The sequence below is a fragment of the Ursus maritimus genome, unplaced genomic scaffold, assembly GCF_017311325.1.
Source record: "Ursus maritimus isolate PB19 unplaced genomic scaffold, ASM1731132v1 scaffold_33, whole genome shotgun sequence".
Taxonomy (NCBI): domain Eukaryota; kingdom Metazoa; phylum Chordata; class Mammalia; order Carnivora; family Ursidae; genus Ursus; species Ursus maritimus.
Genome location: NW_024425897.1, coordinates 18,399,424 through 18,422,054, shown reverse-complemented (window position 1 = coordinate 18,422,054; position 22,631 = coordinate 18,399,424).

The following is a 22,631-nucleotide window of genomic DNA, read 5'->3' as shown; positions in this document are numbered from 1 at the left end:
GAGAGAGACAGCCAGTGAGAGAGGGAACACAAGCAGGGGGAGTGGGAGAGGAAGAAGCAGGCTCCCCGTGGAGCAGGGAGTCCGATGCGGGGCTTGATCCCAGGACCCCGGGATCACGCCCTGAGCCGAAGGCAGACGCTTAACGACTGAGCCACCCAGGCGCCCCTGTTTTGAACACTTTGTAATTTTGCCTCATCTACCCTTCATAATATCCCTTGGGGTTAAATGGCTGCTGTTCTCACACCCATTTTACAGATGAGACAACTGAGTTAAGTCACTTTTCCAGGGCTCCATGATTTGGCAGTGAGCTCCATGACTGGATAAATGTATTGAATATCGGACACCTACCCTTACAGATAGGATTAAGATGGTTGGAAGGCTGGGAAGCCTGTAGATTTCTGTTTTCTTTCTCTTCTGCTTCTTTCTTGGCGTGAATGGAGGAAGGAGAGCTGCACTTTTGGACAGGTCAGGTATGGCATCTAGTTCAAATTTCAAAATCATTCTTTCTCCGTTCTGTGGTCCAAAGCTGAAATCTGAATATTTGGTCTCAGCGCTTCCATCGACACACTGGTATTTAGCAAATACAAAGATAAGGTGTCCACTTAAATTTGAATATCTGGGAGCCCTATACTTGGGATGATGCTCCCTCCCTGGCTGGCATATCCCAGGGTCATTCACAGGGGAGAGCTTACTTTTTACTTTGTGCCTGCTTTTTGCCAAATATTCAGCAGTGTACTTTACTTTCATTAATATACTCCTCGCAATAACTTTGGGTAGATGGGTAGGTATTAGCTGCCTCATTTTATAGATTTTTTTCCCCCTAAGTCAAACCTCCCATTTGTTGGCTTCTTATTATGTGTCATGAGACTGATTAAAGATGCCTGCAAATTCTTCGACATTCCTTCCGTTGTGTGTGGGGGAGGTGGTCTATGTCTCCTCCACTTGAATTAAGAGAGGTTGGTGGTCTGCAGTTGCTTTGACCGATAGCTTGTGGTGGAAGTGATGCATCCACTTCCTGCCTCTTGGAAGACTCGTTTTGGGGTACACCAATGACCACATACATAGTCCAGTGACTCTTCATCGCCATGTTGTGAGGAAGCCCAACACACAGGAAGAAGCCCTAGAAGATGCACGGCCATAGAAAGAAGGAGAAACCCATGGGAATAAAAAAGACATCTTGGAAATGAATCCTTAGCTAACTCCGTGTGACTCACAGGCAAACGGCCCAGCTAAGCCGTTCCCAGATTCTTGACCTAAAAAATCATGTACACAAGGAAACAACTGTTTCAGACCACTAGGTTTTGGAGTAGTTCATTACGCAGCAAGAAGTAACTGGACCACCATCCATTAGCTCTGTGACCTTGAGTCTCAGTTTCCTCACCTGTAAAATGGGGATAATCCTGATTTGTAAAAAAGGAAACTGAGGCCATGGAAATTTTGGTAACTTGCTCCAGGCCACATAGCTAATAGGAACCTGGGGAAAAGTCCTCCCCAGCCTGACTCCAAACTCTGGCTAATATTTCTCCATTCTTCCCCATTCTTACTAGCTTTGAGACAAAATAAGCTTCGGTTTTCCCCCATCTGTAGGACAGGGATGCTAATAGTAACTTCTTTATAGGGTTATTGTGTGTATGGGGAAAAAAAAGAAACGTAAAGTGCTTAGTATAGTGCCTGGAGCATAGTAAGCACCCAATAAACATTCGTGATTATTATTATTTTATTATCTCTTCTGCCACAGCTGACAGCTAACATCCATCCTGTGCCTGCTTTTTCCCCGGGTCTCTAACTTGCGGGAAACCTCATCAGGAGGGCATCTTTAACTGAGCAATCCAGAGCACTGCCTTTTAATATTTAATGAATTCCTGAGGCCCTCGGAGAGGAATGTGAGAAGTATCCTGTAAAAATCTATTAGTGTTAATAAAATACCACCCAACAGGTTGGCCATTACCAGCAATTAAAGTTTTTGAGCAGGTCAAATAACTCTTTGTGACGATTTGTGCAACTCCCTTTTCTGCCCACCTTTCTTCCTCTTTATGGGAGCATGTATTATTTCTCTGTTTAAGATCCTGGACTTGGGCTTTTTGTCCGTCCCCATTCCAACCAGTGGGTTCAAACACTAACCAGGTGTTTATATTCCCTGCTCATCCATCACAGATGTGTGAACCCCAAGCTCCAAGTGATAGCTGAGAAATGCAAAGTTGGCTTCCAAAAAGGGAGCCCCTTTCAAAAGGAGCTCCCCACCCCCTTTTCTGAGCTTCTTCAGGTCAAGGGAGGCAAGGGAGGAAGGAGTAAAGCGCTATCTCCCCTTTCTTTCCTGATGGGAGGAGAAGAGAATTCATGTTTCCCTGGAGGTTAATACATGCCAGGAGCCATAGTCGGTCCCTTCCCATGCAGCCCTTATGAAATTGTCACAGTAAGGAAGAATGGCTTTATGGGCTCATGTGCCAAATGGAAAGAGGTTCAGAGAGGTGCCACTTGCCTTAGGTCACACAGCTAGCCAAGGGCAATGCCAGGATTGGAACCTAGGTTTTTGAGATCCAAAGCCTCCAGTGGTTATTAATTAGAGGTGCTCTTCAGAATCACCCGGGGAGCATTTTTTTGACGTCTATATGCCTGAGCTGTTTGCCAGCCAGATCTCCTGAATCAGTGGGGTAGGTGTTTGTGGTTTGAACCAGCTATTCTGGTGATGGCGACATACTCCCTACAGCATAATAATAACTGGGTTGCATTGAGCATATTTTGTCATTCTAATCTGTATCCTTTCTTCCTGCCACTGAGGACTCCTCCACCTGCTCACCTTGGGAGCTGGTCTTAGAGCAGAAACATTGGTGGGGGGGCTTGGACTCAGACCAGCCTAGGTTTGAACTCACATCCTCCATGTACCAGCCATCTGGCCATTGACTTCACCCACCTGAGTGTGTTCCCTGATCTGCAAAATAGGAACATTGATGCTTATAAGCGTGGTTGTGAGAAATGAATAAAATCATATAATATTTATAGAGAACTTTTCAATGCTCCTGGTGCCTAGAAAGTGATTAAAACATAGCAGCTGCAGTAATGCCATTGAGCTGCACACTTTCCTGCAGGTCTTCCCCCTTTTTGGGAGAAAAAGACTTTGTATTTTTTAATTCCTTTCTGATGTCTATCACTTGGAAAACAGGTGTGCTTGCTTCTTGTGCTCAACCTGAGTCATGTTTGCGGTGTTGTTGAGTTAGGGGATGAGTCTCCTGGCCTTCCCAAGGCTCCCACTGTAATACCAGGCTCAAATGCAGCTGACCATGGGTGTATATTTTGGCACACTCAAGTGCTGGCCTCCCAGCAGCCACCAAATCCAGCCACACTTAGAAGAGCAGAGTTGCAGCAGAATTCCCAGCTCATTTACAACCCTCTCCCCATTATACAGATGGAGACACTGAGGCCAGAGACTGAAAAACGAGGCCTTGGTTCCATTGGAAGAATCTCATGAATTTGCAACCAATTCTTCCCTTCCCTTCCCTTCCCTTCCCTTCCCTTCCCTTCCCTTCCCTTCCCTTCCCTTCCCTCCTTCTTTTTCTTTCTTCCCTCCTTTTCTTTCTTTCTTTCTTTCTTTCTTTCTTTCCTCTCTCCCTCCCCCTTTCCTCCCTTCTCACTCTCTATCTCCCTGATTTCTTTCCCTCCCCTTTCTTCTGTTCTTTCACATATCATTCATTCATCACATTGTACTTATGAAAGTCCTACTATATGCCCACCTTAATACACTGTTAAGGCCTTTTTGGTCATAAACTACACAAATCAGTTTCAGCTACCTTACGAAAAATAAAAGAAAGACATTTATTGGAATGGCATGGAGGTATCTCAGGATAGCAACATATAGCAGGACAACCAAGATTCAAGAAAGGAAGGGACAAGGGCAGCTCTGGGGTCTTCAGTTGGGAAGGATCATGGCCTTTGCCCACCATGCCACCATTAGGCCTGGCTTCTAACCTTGCCAATGACCAATTTCCAAAGGAGACTCTGATTGGCTCAGATTTAGTCAGGTGATTGCCCCTGGGCCAATCAGCTATGATCAGGTGGGCAGGGTCATATGATGCCTCACTTCGTGTGTGTCTAGAGGTAATGCAAGATCTTTCTAGAGAGGGGAGAATTACCAGGAGCCTGGATTTCACCTCAGCAGGTGCCCACAGGCATATACGGGGCCACTGGGAATGAAATGAAGAATCTGCCCTCAGGCTGACAAGTATTGGGCACGGAGGCAGCCACAAGGTAGGCTGTGTAACAGCCGTGGTCACTCTTGATAATCCAGTCAAGCATGAGCACATGCAGGCCCCAAATGGCAAGCTCAAAGGCCTGCCGCAGAGCCTTGGAACGGTTGGTATCTGTGTCAGTCAAAGCATGCTCGGTTTGCCATGGTAGCGCACTTACCCCTCAATCTCAGCGTCTTCAGTTAAGAAAGGTTCATTTCTCACACACTCCCTGCCAGTGCAGTCACTCAGGGGTCCATACAACCACTCAGGGATCCAAGATCCATACAACCACTCAGGGATCCAAGATCCATACAACCACTCAGGGATCCAAGATCCATACAACCACTCAGGGATCCAAGATCCATACAACCACTCAGGGATCCAAGATCCATACAACCACTCAGGGATCCAAGATCCATACAACCACTCAGGGATCCAAGATCCATATAACCACTCAGGCATCCAAGCCAAAGGAGGTTCGCCACGTGGAGGTCATTGATTACTGCAGCAACACTGGACAGGTGACGTCGTATTACCTACAGAATTTCCCTTCTTTTAGCCTAGGAGTGACACATGCCGCTTCGGTTCATATTTGTTTGGTCATCACCAGTCCCATGGCTCTCCCTAACTACAAAGGAGCTGGGAGATGTATTCCCCTAAAGTGATACTAGTGATGTCGGTCATGGTGCTCAATTAATATTTGCTCAATGGAAGACGAATAATTACTGATATTTTTGAGTCCTCACTGTGGCTCAGGCATTATGCTGAATGGGTAGAACAAGGCTCTGAGGCCAAGGTCCATCATCCCCTGGACCCTACCATCCTAGTAGCAAGTGACCCCTACTAACGGCAGGGTGGGCACCATGAACTACTCCCTAGACTGCAGAGCAGAATATGGCAAGCAGGCAAGAGGCCAGGGAAGCCAGAGCTAAGCAGGATGAAGTTGGTTTGGGCAAGGGGTGGGGGCATGGGATGATCTGGGGAGTCAGCCAAGATCTTTGAGCTGGATCTTTGGTTCTTGAAAGAAGAATCAAGCAGGTGAAGGGAGGATATCTATCTAGTCTGAGACTGTCCACTCCACACAGCCAGGGCTCTGCCTGTTCACTGCTGTATCCTCAGTGCCTAGACAGTGTCTGGCCCAGAGTATGTGCTCATTAAACACTTGCTTTCCATGACCCATGAATGAAATGGAATGAGCCATGATACAGCATAAGCTGTTCAGGGATCCAGATTGCCAATGTTTGTGAGAAAAAGGGGAGATCAAATCATAACTAGTGAATGTGCAAGGAGTGTCTTCCTGGAAGAGGTGCATTTTGCAGGAATGTTGATCCTGGATCCTGAGTGAGCACATGGAATCATCTGTATTCCGGAGCTGGCGTCTTTCTGAGAAAACCATGAGTTGGAAGAGTCGTGGGCAAGTCAGACAGTCCCCAGCAGCATCCTGCTCTGAAGGTGCGGGGTCTGGGGAACACTCAGCTGTTCCTGACTGTGAGTGAGCTGTGTGTGTGCCCTGTCAGTGTCCTCCTGTTTGGGAGACAAGAACAGATGACCAGAAGGCAGAGGGTGGACATGAGCAAATGTCCTGCTTGCAAGCAATTGCTGGAGGGTCCCTGAGCCGGGAGACTGGAACTTTATCTCACTCAAATCCCTCTGAGTTTTACCAGATTAAAAGGAAGGTTTCCTTTTTTATGGAGGGCTTGTTTTATTTTATTTTTAAATTCTGCCTTCTCTGCCCATGACATTCTATAATAATAGTACTAAAGAGAGAGAGAGAGAGAGAGAGAGAGAGAGGTGGTGGCTGTCTCCCGTCCTCTTTTTTTAATAAGGGAATTTTACAACATCCTTTTAAAATATGATCTGGGAATTGAGTCATCGGTCTTTGAGATTCTTCCCAGGAAAATGAGTTGTTTTCATGTTGGTGTTTTGGTGCACAATCCTCTTTTGGCAGGTCTTTTACAGATGATGTAACAGATAAGAAATGTGTCCAAAGTCTGTGCACACCATTTTCGAGCTTGATTTCTCAGACTCGTGAGCCCTTTGGCCTGTAGCCCCTGAACGTGGATCCTGCTTCACCAGGATCATGCCCAATAGCCCACCAGCTGGACACTGGAGGTTTGCGTAGACTGTCATTTTCACCTGAAAGTCCCTTTCTGTCTTTACATGTGCCACCTGGCAAGATGGTTCCCACCCTTCAGTGTGTGACTCAGCTGTCCCCTCCCCTGAACAGGTGCTTGACTAAAGGTGAGGTGGCAAAACTGAGAACCTTGAACATCAAGATCCACGTTCTTTCCTTCACTCCATGCCACAGAGGAGTAGAGAGTGACACGGAGACTGGACAGTGGTTTTCTCATGATGTCAGCTAACAGTTGTGAGCCCTGCATGCAGGGCGCTGTTCTAAGTGCTTTGTGCAGATGAACCAATTTAGCATGGGGTGACCAGATAGCCGGTTTCTCAGGACATTCTTCTCTTATGCTCCAGGTTCCAGAGCAATTACTGAGAGTGTCATCTTTCACTCTCAAAATTCTCTTGGTTTACAATTGCAGGTTCACCTGATTTAATCCTTACAACAGCCTCGTAGATACTGTTAATAATAGATACCGTTACCAGTCCCATGTGACCAGTGAGGAAACCAGCACTCGGAGAAGGAAAGTGTCTTGCCCAAAGTCCTACAGCTAGTAAGAGGTAGATTGGGATTTAAATCCAGACAGATTGAATCCATGTCATTTATAGTCAATTAAGAGGAAATAATCCCAGGGTGCCTGGGTGGCTCAATTGGTGAAGCATCTGACTCTTAATTTCAGCTTAGACTGGGATCTCAGGGTCTTGAGATTCTGCCCATATTGGGCTTTGTGCCCAGTAGGGAGTCTGCTTGAGATTCTTTCTCTCCCTCTCCCTCTGCCCCTCCCTCCTCTTTCTCTCTCTCAAAATAAAGAAATAAATCTTTTGGGGGAAAAAAAGAGGAAATGAGCTTTATCTCAAAGATCTGTTTTTTAAAAGATTATTTATTTGTTTATTATTTGAGAGAGAGAGAGAGAAAGAGCACAAGTGGGGTGAGAAACAGAGGGAGGAGTAGGCTTCCCACTGAGCAGGGAGCCTGACGTGGGGCTCGATCCCAGGACCCTGGGATCGTGACCTGAGCCAAAGGCAGATGCTCAACCGACTGAGCCACCCAGCCATCCCTATCTGCAAGATTTAAAGAGCGGTGTATCATTAAAAAATAGGAAACATTTGAGCACCCTGAAATGGCTTTACAAACCCAAGGCTAGGATTTGACCCTTCCATCTGTGCATTTACGAAGTGTCTGTTGAGAGTGCGTGTGTGCTGGACATGTAGGTCCTGGGAACAGTCAGGACTGTGCATGTGTGCACACACACTCACACACACACACACACCCTGCCTTCAGTCTGGTGGGGAAAACAGATGAGGAATCACACTGAGCACCACCACCAGAGTTTCCTTCTATGCTCCCTAGTTTACTCTAAAATAAAGGTCCAAACTAGCCACTGTGTGGACAAATCCAACATATTTAGGGGCCTACAGAATGATTTTTTTTTAAATAAAGAATTTTTGGCAGCAATAAAAAGTATGAAATTTCACATAAAAACAATTCCCCCACATTTCTAATTTCTCTTGCAAAAAAAATTTGTTAAGTGTGAAAATATCTGGCACCGCTTTTTCCATGGCATGAATCGGTGAGCAAAGTAACAGCTTCCCTCTTTATTTTATTTCATTATTATTATTTTTTTTTTTTAAAGATTTTATTTATTTGACAGAGAGAGAGAGACAGCCAGCGAGAGAGGGAACAGAAGCAGGGGGAGTGGGAGAGGAAGAAGCAGGCTCATAGCGGAGGAGCCTGATGTGGGGCTCGATCCCATAACGCCAGGATCACGCCCTGAGCCGAAGGCAGACGCTTAACGACTGCGCCACCCAGGCGCCCCTCATTATTATTTTTTTAAATTGAAGTATAATTGACACACAATATCCTATTAGTTTCGGGTGTACATCATAGTGATTCTGTATTTCTATTCATTATGAAACGATCCCCACGGTAAGTCTCGTTACCATCTGCCACCATACAGAGATGTTACAATATTATTGACTATATTCCCTATGCTGTGCATTACAGGCCCAGGACTTATTTGTTTTATACCTGGACGTTTGTACCTCTTAATCCCTTTCACCGATTTCTCCCACCCCAACCCCTCCCCTCTGTTAACCAAGTTTGTTTACTGTAGCTATGAGTCTCTTTCTGTTTTATTTTGTTTGTTCATTTGTTTCGTTTGCAGCTTTCCTCTTGAAACCAGAACTACACTCTAGAGCTCAGCAGAGGCCCCATCTGGGCCACATTAATCATTATGTCACCTTTCTGGCTCCTACAGGCATTTGGTTTTATAATTCCTGCTTATATGTCACTTTCTTCCTTAATATTTCTTATTAAGTCTTTGGTGGGTTTTTGTTTGTCTGTTTCGGCTTTAAGTATACTTATTTACTAAGCTTCCTATTTATTTTTTAGCCCGTTGAATTGTAGGTATTTCTTTCTTCCTTTTTTTAAATAGCTCTGTTGGTGCTGCAGTTGCTTCACGCGAGGTCCAAGGCAGACATTGCTAGTCGATCATGACCCCCCCCCCCATTAAGCTGGAAGATGCCTCCGTTGCCCATTGTTTCCCCACACAGCTGCAGGTAGCCACTGCTAATCAATCAGGAACAGCGTGTACAATGAAACCCATTTGTTTTTCTGGGTTTGTCTCTATTGAAACTCCTTAAAGGTCTTCTTTTTTACTTATCCCCTACCCCTCAAGGCAGATCTAATCTGAGATTCTCCAAAGGCAGTGGGAGAATTGAGTGCTCCAGGGTAAGCCATCACTGAGCCCACCCCTCTGCCCACAGGGGTCTGCTGGGCTTCGGGAAAAGGGGCCCAGCCCTCCAAAGGGAGGGGAGAGAAAGAAGAAAACAGCTCCAGGAAAGGGTGTCCCTGTCTCCTTTTTTTCTCTCCCTCTTGCAAAAAAAGGAAAAAAGGAAGAACAATATATGAGCCAAAAGCTCATTAGTGCACTTGACCTTCCAAAAGAAAATTAATTCCAACTTCACACCTACCGGCTGTGTTGCTCAGCTTTGTCAAAATGTTGGCATCATTAGAGAGGAGATGACATGGCTTGAGGGCACCGAGAGTCTGCCACCTCCCCACGCTGGCTGAGTGAGCGGGAGCTGGCAGGAAGCACGCAGAGGCGCCGGCCCCGTCAGCTTTTCACTGTGGATTAGGCTCCCCTTCTGTAGGCTCTGGAAATTGTTATCACTGTCGAGCCGATCCCGTGATTCTTACCAGGCTCCCTGACAGCTCAGGCCTGCAGAAGGGGCAACTTTCCCTGGGGTCTTATGCTGGAGGGGTGGCAGACTGTGTGTGTGTGTGGGGGGGGAGGGTAGGATTGCAGGAGAATGTGTCTGCATGCATCTGTGTGTCCGTGTGCATGAACACGGGCATGTAAGTGTGTATGTGTGAGGATATGGGCATCTGATTGTGTGTGTGTGAATGTGGACATGTGGCAGAGCGTGTGTGAGAATTCAGGACTTCAGGACTGAGCCAGTGTATGCAGATGCACACATATGTGCAAATGGATGTGTGTGTCCACACGTGTGCATGTTTGTGCGGGTGTGAACATGCACACATGTGCGTAGGTGGGTGCACACACCCTCATGTGGGGACCTAAGCGGGCGTGCTTCTGCATCTGTGTCTGTGCACGTACATGTGGGCAGACGTAAGTCCCATTCTGTGCGGTGGTAGCTATGTGTGCTTTGCCAAGTGCACACATGCATATGCATAAGACCATATGTGTGCACGCATGTTTAAAACGTATGGGCTCATGTGTATGTATGTGAACAATGCACAGAGATTGTGTGTGCAAGTCTAGGTGTGTAATTGTGAACATTTGTGCATGTGTGAGGGTATGTATGTTTATATGTGTATGTGTCCACATTCATGTATGTGCGAGATCGTTTTCAGTGCTACATGATTCTGGAAAACATCTCAAGGCATGCTTGGGCATCAGCAAATCACCGACGCCAAACTCCCTTCTCTGCCTTTTTAAGGACCTTGATGTTGAAAAAAATTAAGGAGGGGGCGCCTGGGTGACTCATTTGGTTAAGCAGCTGCCTTCAGCTCAGGTCATGATCCCAGGGTCCTGGGATTGAGCCCCACGTAAGGCTCCCTGCTCAGTGGGGAGTCTGCTTCTCCCTGTTCCTTTACCCCTCCCCTTGCTCATGCTCTCTCACTCTCTGAAATAGATAAATAAAATCTTTTTAAAAAATTAAGGTAAATATTGTGACAAATCCCAGAACTTTCTGGATTTTTGGACTCCTATTATTTTGATTTTAAATTATTTTGAAGCTAATGAGATTGCAAGGAACATCATCTTTGCATTGTTCGAGGGCTAATCTGGCCTCGCTTTACACTTAGCCCAGGATAGACCACGCCTGGAGCTGTGTGTGTCCACATCCATACTTGTACGTTTATTCCTATGAACAGTAATGGCCCATGCAGGTAGTTGTCTATGTACGTTCTTGGTCAGCTTTGGTTTAATTTGCAAATATACGTGGGAGAGAGAGAAGGAGACAAGTAAAACCCTGTTCCTACCTTCAAGAGGTTTCCTCTTCTTGCCAACTCTAAATATTTTGCAGTAGATTGTCATGGCTCTGTGAGGGTTGGATTCCGAGGATATGTCCACACTCAGCAAGAAGAAGCCACGGTTGATTAGTGATGTCTGCCACAGACATGGGACATGAGGCTTGTAGCAAGTGTGTCATTTGTTTGCCAGAATCAGAGTATCACAGCCAAAGTGGCTCTTTGTGATCCTGGATTCAATTTCCTCATTTGATATCTGGGGAGACTGTGAGAGAAAAGGAAAGGAAGTGATTTAGGCGGGGGTGAGACTGGAGTGAAAGAGGTGAGGAGCCTAGGGCACGCCATTTCAGGAGGTGCTCACTCTCAGGTCTGTGCAAGTGCCCTCCCTTTAGAGAGGGTGTCTCTAAATTGTGTGCCCTCAGTGCCTCCCCGTCTCACCTTAATCTGGTCCTGCTTAAAGTCACTTTTTCAGAAATCACTACACACTCCATTAGGAGGAATCACTGCCTCTCTACAGAAAGTTCTGTGACTCTGTTCACATGCATCTGATCTAAAGGAATAGAAATCAACTGAAGCTTAAGAAAAATGGGAATGGGGTGTCTCATAGAATCCAAGAGCAGGGATTCAGACAGGATGAATAAAGGCCTAGAATTGGGACCTTGGAGAGAATTTTCTGCTTCTCACACTTGCTTCAATTATTCTTTCCAGGCTGAATGGNCTACTCCAACGGTCATCAATTCTGTGCACTTGGGAAATATCCTTGCTTTTCTCATGTTCCTTACTTCCTTACCTCCTTATTTCATAAGCTTGTAAGGAGTAACATGGGTAAACTACCCAAGCGGCTGATGGAGAATAACCGCACAGTACATCTTGGCGGCCATCACCATCACCACCATCATCACCACCATCACCATCATCACCATCACCACGATCATCAGCATCATCACCATCATCACCATCACCACCATCATCACCACCATCACCATCATCACCATCACCATCACCACAATCATCACCTTCACCATCATCACCATCATCACCATCACCATCATCACCATTATCACCACCATCACGATCGTCATGATCATCACCGTCACCACCATCACCATCACCATCACCACCATCACCACCATCACCGCCACTGCCATTGCCATCTCCATCATCACCATCATCACCACCACCACCATTATCACCATCATTATTGTCATCATCATCCAAATTCCTCACAAAGTCACACTGATTGCCCCATATTGGGCTAATTTTGACTCAGTTAATTATGGCCGTGTTAGATGTGAACCTTCTTAGAGCCAATTCCTATTGATTGGGGCAATTGGCAGTTAAAGATGTGAGCAAGGCAGACATGCCCCAAATGGTCTAAATTCTGGCATATTTTTGGTTTGGTTTTGTTGGAACAGTGCTGAGGCCAGTGGGGAATTCTCTTCTGCAGTTAGTCCGCAATATGTTCTGATCTAGGCGATGCCACTGAGCCCACCGGATTCAGGATAGGTAGACATTCATGGTGCTGGGGTGGCAGAGGTGAAGGGATAGCAGGATTAGGGAAGGTCTGAAGCTCTGAGTGTTGCTGAATCGTGATGGAGGTGGAAGAGAGGAAAAACCGCCAAACCCTAAGTAGAATGGGGACCCGGGAAGGGAAGGTGGGAACAGCACGTGGCAGGGAGTCTGCAGGGCAGTGGCATTGTCTAATGGTGGAGGAGGAGGAGAATCCAGAAAAGAAGAAGGGGGGAAGGAAGAGGAGGAGAAGGAAGGAAAAGAAAAAGAAGCAGTCATAGTAGATGATGGAAAAAAAAGATACTGCCGTTGATATGATGGCGGCCATAATCATGATGATGATGATGATGAAGATGGAGATGTTCCCAAGGAACACTGGCTTTATGGAATCCAAGTTCTAGTTACTACAGACTTCTGGATGTGGCCTCCCTCTCCCTCATTATGCTTTAACCTGCAATGCACACCTGCTTCCCCCTGGACAAGAAGGAGCACTGGGACCCCCCAACAACAATTCCAAAGTTCTGGTTCAAAGGAGGGTGCCCGGGCTCCAAGAGCTCTGCCCTGAGGTGGAAAAAGGGGGTTAAGAGCAGCTGGTCAATGATTTACCAGGGTGGTGGAGCGGAGGAAATTGCTGATCCCGTATCACCGAGCCCAGGAGGAGGGGACGGGGCCCCTGTGACACAGGGGCCCCTGTGACACTCCCTTATCCAGGAGTGGAAGACAGGGTGGGAGCTTTGCTTTCGATGCTGACATGAGTCCATCTCACATCTTCCTTTATCCAGCAAAGCCCTGGACATGATAACTAAGCTAACTTCCACGTGTTTATTGGGGGATTACCATTTGCCAGGTGCCAGGCTCAGCCTTGGCCTATTTTCTAATCCCCGCACAAACCCTATGAGGAAGTTGTTTTTTATTGAATTGTTTTTATTGAGGTTATGACATGGCCATATTCAAACATCGTTAAGGTAGGAAACTGGCAATTTCATGTGATTCAACTTATTGTTCTTCTTCTTATTAGTTGAGTCCCAGAGGGTGAAGCAGCAGGCCCAAAGTTACCCAGATCCAGTGTCAAGATGAGCTCCCTACTGACACCGGGAGCTCATGTGTTCTGAATGCCTCAGTTCATAGGCTCGTTCCCCGCTTCCCTTCTCCAAGCCTTGGGATCCTTCCTTGTAAACTGAGGATATACCAAAGAAGCTGCCATTTATGAGACGTTTAGTATGCACGAGACACCGTGCTCAGTGCTGTACCCTCATCCACTGACCTCCTGTTCCCAGCCCCTCTCTGATAGAGGAGTGCTCCGAGCCTCGTCCTTGCAGGGTGTAAGGAAAGCTAAGCGAGCCGATGCCTGCATGGGCCTGAGTTTGGTGTCCACGCTTGGTAGAAGCCCAGCTAACATTGCCTCTATCACTGCAACCCCTCTCTTAGGAGCCACTGTACTGGAACAGGAGGGCGGAGGACACCCCATGACCAGGAATGAAGCCCGCTTCCTCCTGGCCCATTGTGAACTCGTGCCAGTCAAGAAGAGGCCTCTCCCATGGCTCATTCCCAGAAATCAAAGGCAGGAGAGGAACGTGGGCTTCTGGATGTCTTCTTGGGGATGGTCAACACGTCTGTCTCGCAAATACAGATTGCTTCTCACGGTGAGTTAAGGCGATGTTACGCCAGATCCTCTTTCTACGGCATGTGTTGGGCCATGTAGAGAGGGGCCAGAAGGAAGCCGATGCTTGTCCTGTCCATTAGTGTTATTCTGATCCCTTTGTCCCCCTGTTGGTTCTTCGGCCAGATCATCCCTTCACTAACCATTCACCGAGCAGGTGCTCTTTGGCAGGCACTGTTCTGGCTGCCTCCAGGGGCCCCGATCCCTACGTTTGGGTGTGTGTGTGTGTGTGACACTTTAAAGGCTACAGCCTAACATGGTCACCTTAAGGGCCACCGCTGTTCCAGCAGCTGGTCTAGCTCCTAGCATGCAGTAGGGTGCTTAAACACCGGTGGTTAAATTCGATTAAATTGTACCATCGTCGCCTCTGTGAGCTTCTGTTCGGGCACCTCGCGGGCAGGTTGCAAACGTCCAGAAAACATATGTCAGGTGGGAGGGAACTGGAGCATAGACGTTCACATTCATTCTCCAGTCTGGCTGGGCTTTGGGGAGAGGAGAGGTAGGGCCTGTTTTTATTTGCTGTCGCTTTGGTTTGATTTTTCACTGTATCCACTTCCCTGGAAGGGAAAGGGCCCCTCAGGTGAGTGGCGAGGAACCCCAGATCAGGCCTGGCTTATATTCTCATAACTTTCTCATATTACCGGCTCTGGATACGACTACACAGGCCACCTCATTGTGTAAAAGTCCCCCAAGAATCCTGGCGGACCCTCTGAGCATCCTAACTTCCCCCAAATGAACCCCCCCAACATAACAGCCAAGCATTCCCTAAAGCGAGTGACCCCAAGCACACAAAACGTGCACAAAAGGCAAAAAAATAATAGGTCCCCTTCATTCAGCCTACAGCCCGCGACGCAATGCCATAAAGCATGTGATTTAGGATATTAAATGCCGTTGGTGATGAGAACGTCATGTAAGATTTGCTCTGCGACTTCTTTCTTCTCCAACTGTCATTAAAAATGATTTATAGGTGGGCCCAAGTCTCAAGAACACCATGATTAGAATTGAGGGTCTGGGGGATCGGGTTTCCAGGGCAGCCTTGCCCGGCTGTCCAGCGTCCCGGGGACAGAAAAGGCTGCACCAGACGGCAGCTCAGTGTTTCAAAGGTAAGTGCCCGCGGAAGGAGCCCGCGCTCCTCGCCGAGGGGAAAACAATGAAGCTTTGTGGGACATTGTCAACTGCTCGTTTCCAAAGGTGGATTCCGCAGGGTCAGGCTGGAGGATGCGCCTTCTGCAGAAGCCCCCAGAAGTGGGCTTTCCCCCACCCCCAGGCTGGACTTGAAATTAGGTGATGCCGTCAGAGTTTGATATAAAAGGACGCAAACTTGTCATCTGAATCGTACCTTTATTCTGTCCCCGACGCTTGTCACGGCAGCCCGAGGATTCAGACACCATTGGCATCACTCTTGTTTTATAGAGGAGAAAACAGGTTCAGAGAAGCGAAGAATCTTGCTTATGGTCACACAGCAGAAGTGAGAGGGTTTGAACCCAGGCTGTCAGCACCCAGAGCACAGGCTTAACTTAGGATTCTACCCTGGGTCATCACTTCTCATCCAGTGACTCTAAATACCCCTTTGCCTCCTCCTGCCCCACTCTCTCTCCCCCAAAAGTTCCCATTAATGAAGCAGCTACCATGGGTGCTTGCTCTAGGCTCTCCCTAATCCTCGTTATAGCCCTGCCGAGGGGGAGGTATACTCCATCTACCCCATTCAGCAGAACCGTGAGGCCTCAGGTCGCACGGCTGGGAAGTGGCTAAGCAGGGAATGGAGTCAGGTTGGTGGGATTCCAAAGCAAACTTGCTTGTAGTGAAGCCGTTTATGCAATATGGCATGTAAGCATCTTTTGGGATTAGAGGGGAAACAGGACCGGTTGGATGGGAGTCTTCGGAAAAACCATGAAAGGATTTAGAAGTTAGGGTGTCTTGGGGCTTGGGGGGCACTCTGGGCTCTGAGTACTTCGGGATCTGAACCAGTCTCTGCCTGTTGGACCAAGGAGGGCAAGCTACTCCATTCACCCATGCAGATAGGGTTGCTCTATTATTATGGTTACCATTGCCGTCACAGGGGTGTGGGTGCTACCGTCTGGTTGTAGGAGTTCTCCTTGAGGAGGGTTCAATTTGCTCTCAGGACTTACATCATGACCTTTTTAAACTCTCTCATCTTCCCTAGATGAGAAAGAGTTTTATTCCCATTTTTCAGACGGGAAAACTGAGACCCAGGCTAATGAGCCCATAACGCTGCGGTGGGGAGGAGCAAATCACCCAATCCCACAATTTGGGAGAGATGTGTTCTTCTCAGCTTGCCTGTGGCCTCTTGTCTGTTGGGGAGGCAGAAGGAGGCTCCCGAGAAAGGCTGAAGTTTGACTGAAGGTCAACTGAAGCTAGCAGAAAGGATGGGTTTTGAGCCCCTTCCCACCTCCATGCACCCCCTGAGCTAAGGACTTGGTGCTGGAGCCTCTAACGCCTACTCTGTCTTTCCACAGTAACAATTCTGGGGTCTGGCTCCTGGGGTAGAAGGTCCCTCCAAACCTAGGGATGAGTGGTAAGGAGAGAAAACACACCCCCGGGGGGGGGGGGCAAGTTGAGTTCTTGGCTATGAATCATTGTTCCCTGCAAGGGAACAGATCACAGTAGGCTCAAGTCAAGCCCTTCGGAGTACCTTAGCTGGGCAGGTAAGAAGTCATGACTGAGTACAGGTTAGTGCTCAGATAAACCTGGGTCTGAGAGGATCCCAGCTCTGCCCCTCACTGGCTGGCAAGGGAGTTATTAGGCTGTCCAAACCTCAGGTTCCTCATCTGTAAAATGCAAATAATAATGAGAGTACGTTGGGGCATCTGGGGGGCTCAGTCGGCTAAGCGTCTGACTCTTGATTTTGGCTCAGGTCATGATCTCAGGGGTGTGAGATTGAGCCCCGTGTCGGCTCCCTGCTCAGCTCAGAGTGTGCTTGGGATTCTCTCACTCCCTCTGCCCCTCCCCCAACTCCCCCCCCCCACCTCTCTCCGTCTCTAAAATAAATTAACTCTTAAAAAAAATCATAATGAGAGTACTTTGTAGTGTTGTGGTGAGGATTGCATGTGACAAAGCCCACTAGGACACCTGGGCTGGCCCCTTGCCTACGCTGGTTGCCCCCCAGAAGCTAACTTTGAGGACTCTTATTTCACCCATTCTGCTTTATTTTCCACCATGAGAAATGATGGTCATGTGCTTGACACACTCGTGGTGTACACACCAAAGCTCATATTAATAAGAGCTAATGCATTTATACGGTGTCCACAGTGTTTTGGGGGCTGTTCTAGATTATATATTGAAAGTATGCAAGGATATTGTGATCTGTGGGTATCGGCTTTAGGTATGGTGCCTCTTATTCTACCATGACCTGTCCTACGAGGGAAAACACGGTGCGTTATCAGTCAGTGAGGATGGGGTTAGCATGGGGTGCCTCCAGATCTATTCTGATTCATTTAAGAAAGGAAGGGAGGAAGGAAAAAAGGAAGGAAGGGAGGGAAGGGAAGAAGAGAAAGAGAGAGACCCAAAACAGGGAGGGAGGGAGGCATGGAGATGGGAAAATCTTGGTGATTTACTATAGGTTACAAAATCCTTGCAAAACATTTGCAGCCAGTTGGCCCACACCAGGGTTTCAAAACACAGCCTCTGAGAACCATCACCCTGTTTTGCTCTGGATGACCTTTTTCAACAAAAGCCTTAAAAGGGTTAATCTGTACTCATCACAACACTCACCCCCGTGCTTCTTTGTTCTCTGTAATCATGCCCGTCTCTCCCATAAATTCTAAGTGTCACCGGGCAGAAACCAGGTCTGCCTTGCTCCTTGCTGTATCCCCAGGACCTCGTATGCAGAAGTGCCCATAAATGTTTCCTGAATGAGCCGAGTAGAGATGATGAAAGAAGGAAGTGTTTGAAATAAGGAAAGATAAAAAGAAGAGAAAAATGATTCATCTGGGATTGCACTTCAGAGACTTTGGCCACAGACTTGTTTTGTGTTGTCTGTAGAGTGTTCGTGTTAGTCATGAGAAGGTCGGTTCTGCTGTGGTAACAAAGAGCCCCCACAGTTTAGAAACGTAAATAACATTTATTTCTTGCTCATGCAACATCTTCATTGTGTTTCTGCTGCTGGGATCAGTGGGGGTTACTTTGCTCATTAGTTGTTATCAGAAGTCAAGGACCCAGCCAGAGTCCTAGCCTTTTTTTTTTTTTTTTTAAGATTTTATTTATTTGTCAGAGAGAGAGAGCACAAGCAGGGGGAGCAGCAGGCAGGGGGAGAAGCAGGCTCTCTGCTGAGCAGGGAGCCCGATTGGGACTGGATCCCAGGACCCTGGGATCATGACCTGAGATGAAGGCAGACGCTTCACCAACTGAACCACCCAGGTGTCCCCAGAATCCTAGCTCTTTAGATGCTTCCATAGTAACGGAGACAACCGGAAGTGCTGGGGTAGATGGTGCGCTAGCTTTTATACCTTCCCCCCGGAAGTGATGTGTGTTACCTCTGCTGACTTCTCATTGGCCGAAGCAAGTCACATGGCCCCGTTCATTCTCCAGAGCGATAAGGAAAGTGCATGTCTGCCTTATTCCTGGGAAGGGGCAGTTCTCAAAAGATTTGGTAAATAGCACCAATGAAAACCACAGAAAACACTTTATACCCAAATAGTTCATGTTGAGTATAGAAAGCTGGCTTCTCTGCACAGAATTGCACATCTGGCAGCACTGACCCAGGGGAGCCAAGCAGCATCTGCCCTTTGGAAAGAGCAGGTATGCTCCACTTTGCTTCTGGCCCCATCGGCATTTGGGTGAGGTGCCTAGCTCTTGGGAGCATTTGATGTGCAGACTTCTGGTTTCCAAGGATGAAAGTAGCTACTCTGTGCCCGTCCAGGCATTTTGTTTCCATCACCAGATGTGCTTGTAATCTATTCCTATCCCAGAGATGAGTAATGGTAATGCCCCAGAAGGGCCTTGCTCAGCCCGGGAATCAGGCTCGCTGGCTGTAGCACTCGGATTTGTTGGCAGCAGTGGGATCGCATAAGCCCGCTAAGGGGGTATTTAAGGGAGCCGTGAAGTTGCAGGAGGGAATGAGAGCAAGCAGCAGGAATTGCAGAGCCCAGGCCCCGGGTGAGGGGACACCCCAGCTAGTGGGAACCGAGGCAGGCAGCTGCTTCTCCTGGGAATCTCCTATTTCATGTGAGCTGCCGCTGCCTGCACACTCCTCTGGGTTTCCAGCAGCCCTGTGTGTCAGAGCCGTGGGAACCTGCCCGTGCCACCAGCAGCTCGGGTGGAGAGGATGTTTTGTTCTCAGTCGTGACCTAAACCCAGCAGGGCGAGGAAGAGCCGTGGTGGGAAGGTGTGAGGTTGTACTCCCCAAAAGGGAGTCATCAGTCAGGATAAGCTAGATTGTGTTGTAGTAACAACCAACCCCAACATCGCAGTGATTTCAAGCAACTAGAGATTATGCTCGCTCGCTATTTTTGCTCACTTGCCACGTCAGTCTCGGGTCAGGAGGGTGGCGTTGCTCACGGTCTCCACTCAGATTCCGAGGATAATGGGTTAGCCATCACCTTCGAAATTGCTGGTCTGCATCCCAGAGCAAGAGTGCTCGAGAGCATGCCACGTCCCAAATCTAATGCCACCACCCAGAAGTGACACGGTGCTTCTGCTCGGGTGTCAGGGGCCAGGAAGTGTGGAGAGCCAGAGATCTTTGCTGGACAAATTCATGAATGGCCACTGCATCGGAGAGGAGACGGCTGCTTTTATAACCCCCATGTTCTGAATGCAAAGGCTCTCTTGGGCAGGGGCACCACTGCCATCCACAATTCAGTGCCTCCATCGTCATGGCCACAAGACCTCCATACTTGCTGTTCCCTTTGCTTCCCACACCATTCCCTCTGCTTTTTGACCAGCTTCTTCTCTTTATGCAGGTCTCAGCTTAATGTTAACACCTGGGGAACCCCCTCCCCCTGACCACCCCACCTCCACGCAGTCTTTTTATTGTCTCTCACTTTTGAAAAATGTTCTTCTTAGTCCTTAATCGTTATCTGGAATGTTTTTAGTTTTTAATTTTAATTGTTAAATTTTAATTTTTAATTAAATTAAATTTTAAATTTTAATTTTTAATTAAATTAAATTTTAAATTTAAATTTTTAAATTTTAAATTTAAATTTTTAAATTTTAAATTTTAAATTTAATTTAATTTTAATTAATTTTAATTTTTTAATTTTAATGATGTGTTTGTATTTATTTATTTACTGTCTTTGTTCATTCTCCCATACTACACTGTGAACACTGTCAGAGCAGGCATCATTAGTCTCCTTCACAGAGATCTTCCCACCATCCTGGACAGTGACTAACACATAGAAGGTGCTCAGTAAATCTGGGCAAACCATATGTGAACTAAACACACGCTCAGTAACTATGGACGGGAGAACCTATCAGTAGCTACAATTCACGGAACGCATACTGCGTGGGTCTCTGTTCCTACTTTGCCGCACTCCCAGGCAGACCTGAGGATCAGTCCCATTTCGCAGAGGAGACTGTAGCTTGAGGAGATAAAAGGACTTCCAGGGAGCCAGAAATAGGAAAGGACGGGGTTTGCTGAAACTTCTGCCATTGCTCCTGGGCAGCACTGGCCCAGAGAGGGAGTGATTTACAAGGCCCCCTGGGTGTAAGGTGTGGAGCCAGCTAGTCAGGGTGGGAGTGGGGGGCAAGTTCTTGGCTGCGGTCTTTGCCTTCACCTCAACAGAATCCCGCTTTACCAGTCTAAGGTTTCCATGACTCCACGTATTCCAGACCATAGTGGGCTGAATGGTGGCCCTCCAAAAAAAGCTACATCCACGTCCTAACCCTCAGAACCTGAGACTGTGCCTTCGCTTGGGAAAAAAGTGTTTGTAGATGTAATTAAGTTAAAGAACACAAGGTAGAATCATCCTGGATTACCCAGGCAGGCTGTAACCCCAATGACAAGGATCCTTAGAAGAGACAGAAGAGAAGCAGACACGGACCCAGAGAAGAGCCGGGGAAGATGGGGATAGAGATCAGAGTCTTGTAGCCATGAGCCAAGGAAGCCAGCAGCCATCAGGAGCTGGAAGAGACAACAGAGGGTTATCCCCGAGAGCGTGACCCTCTGACACCTTGAGTTTAGACTTTTGGCCTCCAGACTATGACGGAATAAATTTCTGTTGTCTCAAGCCATGAAACTTGGGGGTGATTTGTTACTGTGGCCCTAGGTAGCAATTACACTGGTTTATACATAGGGTGCTTAAGAGTTGTATATTTTGAAATCTGGGTTGTACTAGGTACAGATATCAGAGCCCTAGTCCTTTGCACGTTTCCTTAGCTGCCCCCTGCCCTGTGCTCAGCCGTGGGCTGACGTCATGTGCCTCCGTACAATGCCAGAACCGTGTGGTCAGGCTACCGAACAAGGGACTTGGTATCGTTTCCTACGAAGCCCTTTCTAACCTTCTCTGACAGTTGTGCACACCCCTCCCCAGTGCCCGGGCTCTGGGACAGGCCTAGTGCCCTGATCGACAATGGCCCAGGATACAAGTGAGGTGCAGGAGACTTTATAAATGGTGATTGCTTCGGATCCCAGCTCTGCCGCTTGCTAGGTCTTGCTTCCCCCTCCTGGAAAATGGGTGCACTCGTAACCATCGTAGGGATGAGATGAAAAGTATTTTGAAGGCTCTAAGCTGAGTGCCGGCATTCCGTACACGCTAACAATTATTGCTATTATGGGACCAATTTGAGAAATGTAATTATTGCAAAGCTACATTAACTTAGCCAGCTCAATTGAGTTTAATAGAGTCTGCTGCACTGCTGTGGGGGTGCCCAGCTAGGTAGGGGACTGTGTCCACTCTGGAAGACATGGCTGCCATGTGTGTCACGGACTCATGATGCTGGGCTCAATAGTATGGCTCAATGAAGGGCAAGGGCCCTGCCAAAATACCAAATGGCCTGTTTGGGGAGAAAAATCGGGGTTGGAGTCCGGATCAGTAAAAAGGAAAGGACCACATCTTAGACCGAGGCCCGTAAGGAGCATCCAGAGAGTAAAAGTACTTCCATATTTCTGTTCCACAAACCAGATGGCAAGAAATGTAGAATCAAACCTATTACAAGAAGACAGAAGAAACACATTTAAATGGCTGTTTTCATCTATGTGCAGCATGACATTGATGAAAATGCGAATTATAGTCGCTAAAAGGAGGATCTTTCACCGAGAGACGTCTTTGGTTACACGGTTCAACATCCTTCGTTTGGTCCAACACTAGAAGAAAGTCCGTGTGACATGTGAGTGTCTTGATCAGTCTTTGAAAATTAATGGCTGGATCAAAGCCTGCCAAAGGCCCTCCTCTCCTCTCAGCCTTTAAAAGAAATACATTAATTTGCACATCATGTCGTGTCTCGGCATTCCAGCTGCCATCTACCACTCTCCCTCGGAAAAAAGAATTCTCTAGAATGCCTACGAGTGTGAGCATCCCTGTCACTTCTCGTTGGCTTTTGTGTCGTGTCCCCAGCGGTCCACGTCCAGGATGTGGAATGTGGATTCAGTGCCTTCTCATTAATAAAGCCAGCCTTCAACACGTGGTAGCTTCAGTCCTGGCCATCCTCGGCACAATTCAAAGATGCA